The sequence below is a fragment of the Danio aesculapii genome, chromosome 10 (genome assembly GCF_903798145.1).
Source record: "Danio aesculapii chromosome 10, fDanAes4.1, whole genome shotgun sequence".
NCBI classification, from domain to species: Eukaryota; Metazoa; Chordata; class Actinopteri; order Cypriniformes; family Danionidae; genus Danio; species Danio aesculapii.
Genome location: NC_079444.1, coordinates 14,478,267 through 14,484,850, shown reverse-complemented (window position 1 = coordinate 14,484,850; position 6,584 = coordinate 14,478,267). Strand labels below are relative to the sequence as shown.

Here is a 6,584-nt window from a genome sequence, read left to right as displayed (position 1 = left end):
ATCAAAAACTAAGAAAATTACTCTGTAGGTCTACACATAGGATTTCAATTAAAGTAATATTAAAATGTTTTTATCAGTAACGTTAACAAGTCACAATTTCTGTTGAGTAGAAAGGAGAAACTTAAAAGCCAGAATATCAGAACATAAAATGACAGCAGGCCTCAATCACGAAGTCATATATATTATATATAAAATTATAGCTACACAAAACAATTACAATCACGAGAGGTTGAATAGTTGCCTTTTAAGTCGGTAAGTCGCCTTATATGGTGATATATTATTATTATTATACTTTTTATTAAATAATACGTGGGAATACACCGTTTTTGTAAACTCTCATCTTACCTGTTGGGCTTCTCATCATGGTAGGAGTTGTAGGAGAAGCCATCGTGTCACTCGGATGATTCTCGTTGACAAATACAGGCATGATCAAATTAACTCGAGTAAAAAACACAGTTGACATGTTATTTGCTATTTGAGATGCAAAACAAGTCGCTGAAGTCACTAAATCACTGTTCACTGTACTCCTTCGTTTGTCACTCTGAAGAAATTCTGAACTGTATTCTGTTCTGTGACGTCACGGCATTCTTTCGTTCTATTTATTTGTCATCGGTGAGGTGAGGTGAGGTGAGGTTCATCCAAGATGGCGCTCTGATCGGTCAAGTTCTGTTGCGCTCCACAATTCAGTTGCTGTTTTTGTCAGATAATAAATTTATAGCAGATGAAGTGTCACATATACCGCGATGAAAGCTTCAGCAATTACTGTCAAATTGCTATCAGAAATATCAGTATAAACTGCCGCTGTATGAGCAGTATCAGCGAAGTTACATTCATTGTCTTTTACCAATAAAGAATACAAACATGTATTAAATATATTTACCGACACATTAACAAACATGTATGAATTTTTTTTTATATCACAGTCAATAACAATTTGACGTTAGTGTTTCAAATATATAAGATTGGGTTAGGGTTATAGGGTTAACCCCCCCCCCCCCCCCCCCCCCACCCCCGCCTTTGAAATCAAAAGAAATGCTTTATTTTCTATTCTTTTTCATCTCTTCTCACAGAACTACAGGAGCATGCTGCATCTCTGTAATGTAATGCTGCCATTTCATATTAATTGAACATTTTAATTTGATAATTTCAGTGTAATAAAAATAAAAACGAATTAACCGAAAGACAAAATAATAAAATGAAATAAATACATAAAGAAATGAAAGTAAAAATGAGGAATTGAGACAAAATGTTTCATATTAGCCTAAAGACCGTGTAGTTAAACATGACTAGATGACTTTTTTGGCAAATGAAGAATAGTCAGAACACATGTTTTATGCTTATAGTAAATATGTATTTATTTATTTTGCACTTTACGTGTGTTTGGCTGTAAAATCGCACCTACAGGTGTTTCTCTAAACAGGCGCAGGTCAGATTTTCTCCAGGTCATCATTTATTTCATTTAAATTCATTTTGTGTAAAAGAATACATTAATTAGACCTGTCCAGTGTCGTCTGGAGTGTGTCCCAGACCGCAATCTGAAGGGATTTGAGCGATCGGATTAATATCAGATCAGAATAAAACGAATGAAGTGAGCAGGTGTAAACAGCCTCAAAACACGGACGTGACGGGATTAGCGCCATTTGCTGTCAAGTGACCGTTGACGGCTGAGGACTCCGCTTGTTAGTAAATCCTTAATTGGACAGTAATTTTCCAAAATTGTAATGCATAACAGTCAAAATATAAATAGGGAAAGTGAGGTCGTGTACGAGACAAATCAATAATACCCCCAATATACAGGACGTCCTGCCTAATGCGGCCAGCCTAGAACCTGATAGGGGCAGATTCTCATCTAATAGGAAGTAACGGCAGCCTTACCCTGTTTGGCAGTCTTTTTGAGCATATGTTCAATATTTTGCGACAATGACGCTGCTGCCTGCTTTCTCTTCGTCTCTCTTGCTCTTTTCGACCCATAATAACGTTATTCACCATGGATGTCGCATCAAAGATTCAAATGTCAGTTAAAGTTACCGCTCGGTTATGTCACGTGACTCGCGTAACAACGTGGCTTTGATGCTCCATGGGATTCAAATTACTGGTCAAAGTTATTTAAAAAATACATTTATTACAAAATAATAATAAAAAATTGCATAACATAATTAAAGGACATATTTTGGACATTTTGGTCGTCGTTTGAATCACCCGAACAGCCCCTGGCAACGTGGAGTGCACCTATAATTATTATTTCTGATTAAAACGCGTCAAAAAGACAAAAGGGGATAAAACAAACTTGTTCTAATTAAAAGCTCTTTTTATAAAAATAAATAACTATATGCAGTATAAACAATTATTTTCAAGAGGCCAATCAGCTAAGAAAACTTCCTTGCGTCATTACTTATATTAGTAGGAGAGAAATCTTTACATTTATCCAAAGTCTGGCAAAAAATCAAGTTAATAAAGTTTTTAAAAACAACACCAAACAAACGTGCATATCTATAAATGTACCATAATGAAGAAGTGGACAATGATGATATTATTCACCATTCGTGGGATCTACAGACATCATAAACTGCTTTCAGAATAATTATTGTATTATTTTCTAAGGAACATATTTATTAGGTTATTATTTACGCTAAATTTGATATTATTGAAGATTCGTGCTAAAGCAGGGCATTACGAAAGGTCATGTGACTGACGCCCCTGACGTCAATGTATGGCCCGTATGGCCAAAGCAGAATTAAGGGATTTTAGTAAATAGATTTTTATATAAAATTACTAGTATAGTAACAACAATAATAATAATAATAATAATAATAATAATAATAATAATAATAACAATAATAAATTAGATAAGGCTTTTAGTATTTCGTGTGTGATTAAGGTGATCTGGCGTTTTCTTTATTTGAGTTGATATTATAGATCAGTGTAGTCCTGATGTTTTCAGACCTTATTCACTCGTTATTCACTTTCTGTGAGATTTTGGATAAATGTATGGCGATAACGCAGTATTGATGAAAGCTGATTGGCCTCTTGAAAATTATTATTTATTTAATTTTTTTTTTAAATTTCCTTTTAAAATTAACTGAAAAATCTTTTAATCTGAACTAGTCTGATTTATACTCTTTATGTCTTTTTTACGCAGTTTAGATAGTAATAATTTACACAGATGCACTCCATCCTAAGACCCTATGAAAAATTAACGATTTTACGATTTTACTCAGTCCTGGGCTGGGGAATAATTAAGATTTTACAATGAATTATAATCATTATATATATATATATATATATATATATATATATATATATATATATATATATATATATATATATATATATATATATATATATATATATATATATATTTATATATATATATATATATATATATATATATATATATATATATATATATATATATATATATATATATATATATATGTCAGTCACGCAAGTTCAACGTGTGTTATGATATAAATTCTGGCTGCATATTAAACACAATCAAACCCATCGCAATCTGTCGGTTGAGAGACGAGGCGACTTTTGCAGAGCATTTCTGTGTGAATCCTGATATTTCTGAAGCTGTTCGAGGATTTCTGAGAGAAGACTTATTTTAAGGAGCACAACGTCTTAAATCAGTTTTTATTTCTGTTCTAGTTTTCTGATTGTTTCTTTAAACATTTGTTTTGTTGTACTTTTTCATTTTCACTTCGTTTTGTTCTTATTTTTCCTTTTATTTACTTTGTTTTATATTTATTTTCATATTTTATCTGTATTTTCTTGTTTTATTGCAGGTTGGAGGAGATTGTCCATGTCTCACATGGGTAAAGAAAGAGGAGGTGAGTGTTTTTAATTTGTCATTGGTTTGTCACTGTATGATGCTGTTCAATGTTTGACTAATATGAAAAAGATTATAGAATTTTACATGTAAAAATGTTTTTGATAAATGTTTTTATTCTTTAAAACAATTACAATGATGGAAATCTACAAAGTTGCTCAATAAAAACTTCAAGTTCCTACTGAAAGTGTGATAATTAAGTGAGCAGTAAAAGTGTTTGCTGTGTGTGATTTATATTTTAGCTTCAAGCCATTCCAGACCCAGGAGTGCTGCTTTCACCCAGACAGCAGCTCTGGACACAGACACACAGGACGGGCTTCCTGGTTATTTGGCTGATTCTGCATCCACAGACCAGAGGAACAGCAAGAGGAAAAGGCAAAGCAGCAGCCAGCAAACGCCATCCACCTCTTCCCGGAGACTGGACCAAACGCTCTCGCAGAGGTCAGCACAGCTCATCTTCCAGATCTTATGGCTCAGTTAGGAAATGATTTGTCATTGAAGAGACTGCAGCATGTTTTCTCTTCTTTCTTAATTTCTTGTGCTCTTCTGCGGTGCAGACTTGTACCTGAAGGGCTCGCTGCTGGGACGAGGTGGAGTCGGCTCTGTGTTTGCTGGGATCCGCAGGTCTGATGGACTTGCCAATAAGAGATTTTCTTCCCTCCTTCATTCAGACTTGCTTTAGAAATGTTGCTGTCAGTAAATGTCATGTGTAACAGTCAGGCAGGTGTGATTTACTCCGCTTTTTCTGTCTGCAGGTGGCCATCAAGTACGTGTCGAAGGACCGGACCCCCGAGAGACTGAAAGTTGTATGTTTTGGTGTGAATCTGTTGTTTGTTGTTTGCCGTGTTTGATTTAGCCCTGGATATAATGGAGGGTTTGTCCTGCAGGACGGTCAGGGTCAGCTGCCACTGGAGGTGGCATTGATGACCCGCGTCATCTCATCTCCTGCCTGCCCCAGTGTCCTGCAGCTGCTGGACTGGTTTGACCGTCCTAGATGCTACGTCCTGATCCTGAAGCGTCCGACTCCTTGCCAAGATCTCCAGAGCTTCTGTGAGGAGAACGGCTGTCTGGACGAGCGTCTGGCCAAGAAAGTGCTGGTGCAGCTGATCGCAGCGCTGAAACACTGTGAAACGCTACGTCCTGCACCTCAAGCCAGAGAACCTGCTGTGGAGATCTGCTGAAGCGCTCGGCCTACAAATACTTTGCAGGTGAGGAACAGAAGGAAACGTTCTGTTGATGTTTGTGAACGTCTGCTGATCAACTAAAGAAGATTTGTCTGCACTGGAGCATTTTGAGCAGATGTTTGTGTTCTTCTTGTGTCTCTCAGGCACTCCTGCATACGCTCCTCCTTAGTGGTTTCACAGACATCACTACAATGCCACTCCAGCTACAGTCTGGTCAGTAGGAGTGATGCACTACAACATCCTGTGTGACTGTTTTCCCTTCAGAGGCGCACAGAGGATCACGTCCAGAAGCAGACTGACCTTCCCTAGGAGCTTGTCAACAGGTAAGAGATTCACACACATTCAGAGACGGCATGGTGAGTGAGCAGAAGTGTGTTGGTGTGTGTTTCTGAAGACGGTGTTGTATGTAACAGAGTGCCGTCAGCTGATTCACTGGAGTCTCAGAGCAGAGCTGGCTGATAGACCCAGTTTAGATGATCTTGAGCGCCATCCCTGGTTGCACTGAACAGGTGACCAGTGACATTACACTTATCTGAATACAGCAGTCATGGCTTGGGTTGGATTTTCAGGTTCAGTGTAGATAAACGCTGTCAATGATTTGTAGAAGGAGAGCAGGGGACTGTTTCAGTAAGGAGGTTCAACCAACTCTGAGTTTTAACTTGAACTCTGAGTTGTTTTACCGAGTGAGATTAAAGAGTTTTCGGTTTCAGAATAGCTGATCTGAGGAAATAGACAGCATCTTTGTCTCTTCGTGTTCTCAGGATTGTATGGGCTGTTTCTTCAAGCAGTGACAACAAACTATTTGTGGTGCCAGTTTGAGTTGCATCTCATTTTATTTATTTAAATGTTTACTTTTATATCTCTAGTAATCTTAAAAGTGAAATTCATTATTAATTTTACCCATATTAAAAGTACAATTCTTTCTAATGATGCTATCAGTTCTCAAACATTGCCAACTGTAAATAGGGTATAAATATAATTTGTTCCTGGACTTCCATCATCTAAGTAAAAGAGAAAGAAATTCAAATATACACAGCACACTGAGAAAACAAATGCATGTAATTTTGTACAACAATACAAAGCATAGCACTTGACTAGTCGGGTTGCATAAGAGCTGTCAAAGAGCGTCGTCAATTAAATAACATTATGTTTATCAAAAACCTTTTATCAAAAGCTGAGATGCTCACTCTCTTGCTTGCTAGATTCCTTTTATAAGACTTGGGATTCCTTTCTTGATTACATCAAAGGCCTACCTATTACACCTGGTGCTGGCAACCTGTAACATTTACCATTTTATCAGAAGGGTTTTTGTATTTTATTTTATATTTTATTTATTTATTTTATTTATTTATTTATTTTAATATTTATTATATTTTAACAATTTCTTTAAACAAATTTCTTTAAATATTTTTTTTTATTATTTATATTTTATTATATTTAAATTCATTATTATTATTTTAATTATTATTATTTTTCCCATTTGTATCCAGTTATACTGATGTCATGTTCTCATGTATTTAATTTTCTTAATTTGATATTTATGTATTTATTGTTTTGTTGAGTTAATG

General features: G+C 35.7%; 1 pseudogene; it reads left to right on the top strand.

The window, feature by feature from the left end:
- Positions 1–3,805: 3,805 nt before the first annotated feature.
- On the top strand, positions 3,806–5,521 carry LOC130236714 (serine/threonine-protein kinase pim-3-like; annotated as a pseudogene).
- Positions 5,522–6,584: the final 1,063 nt, after the last annotated feature.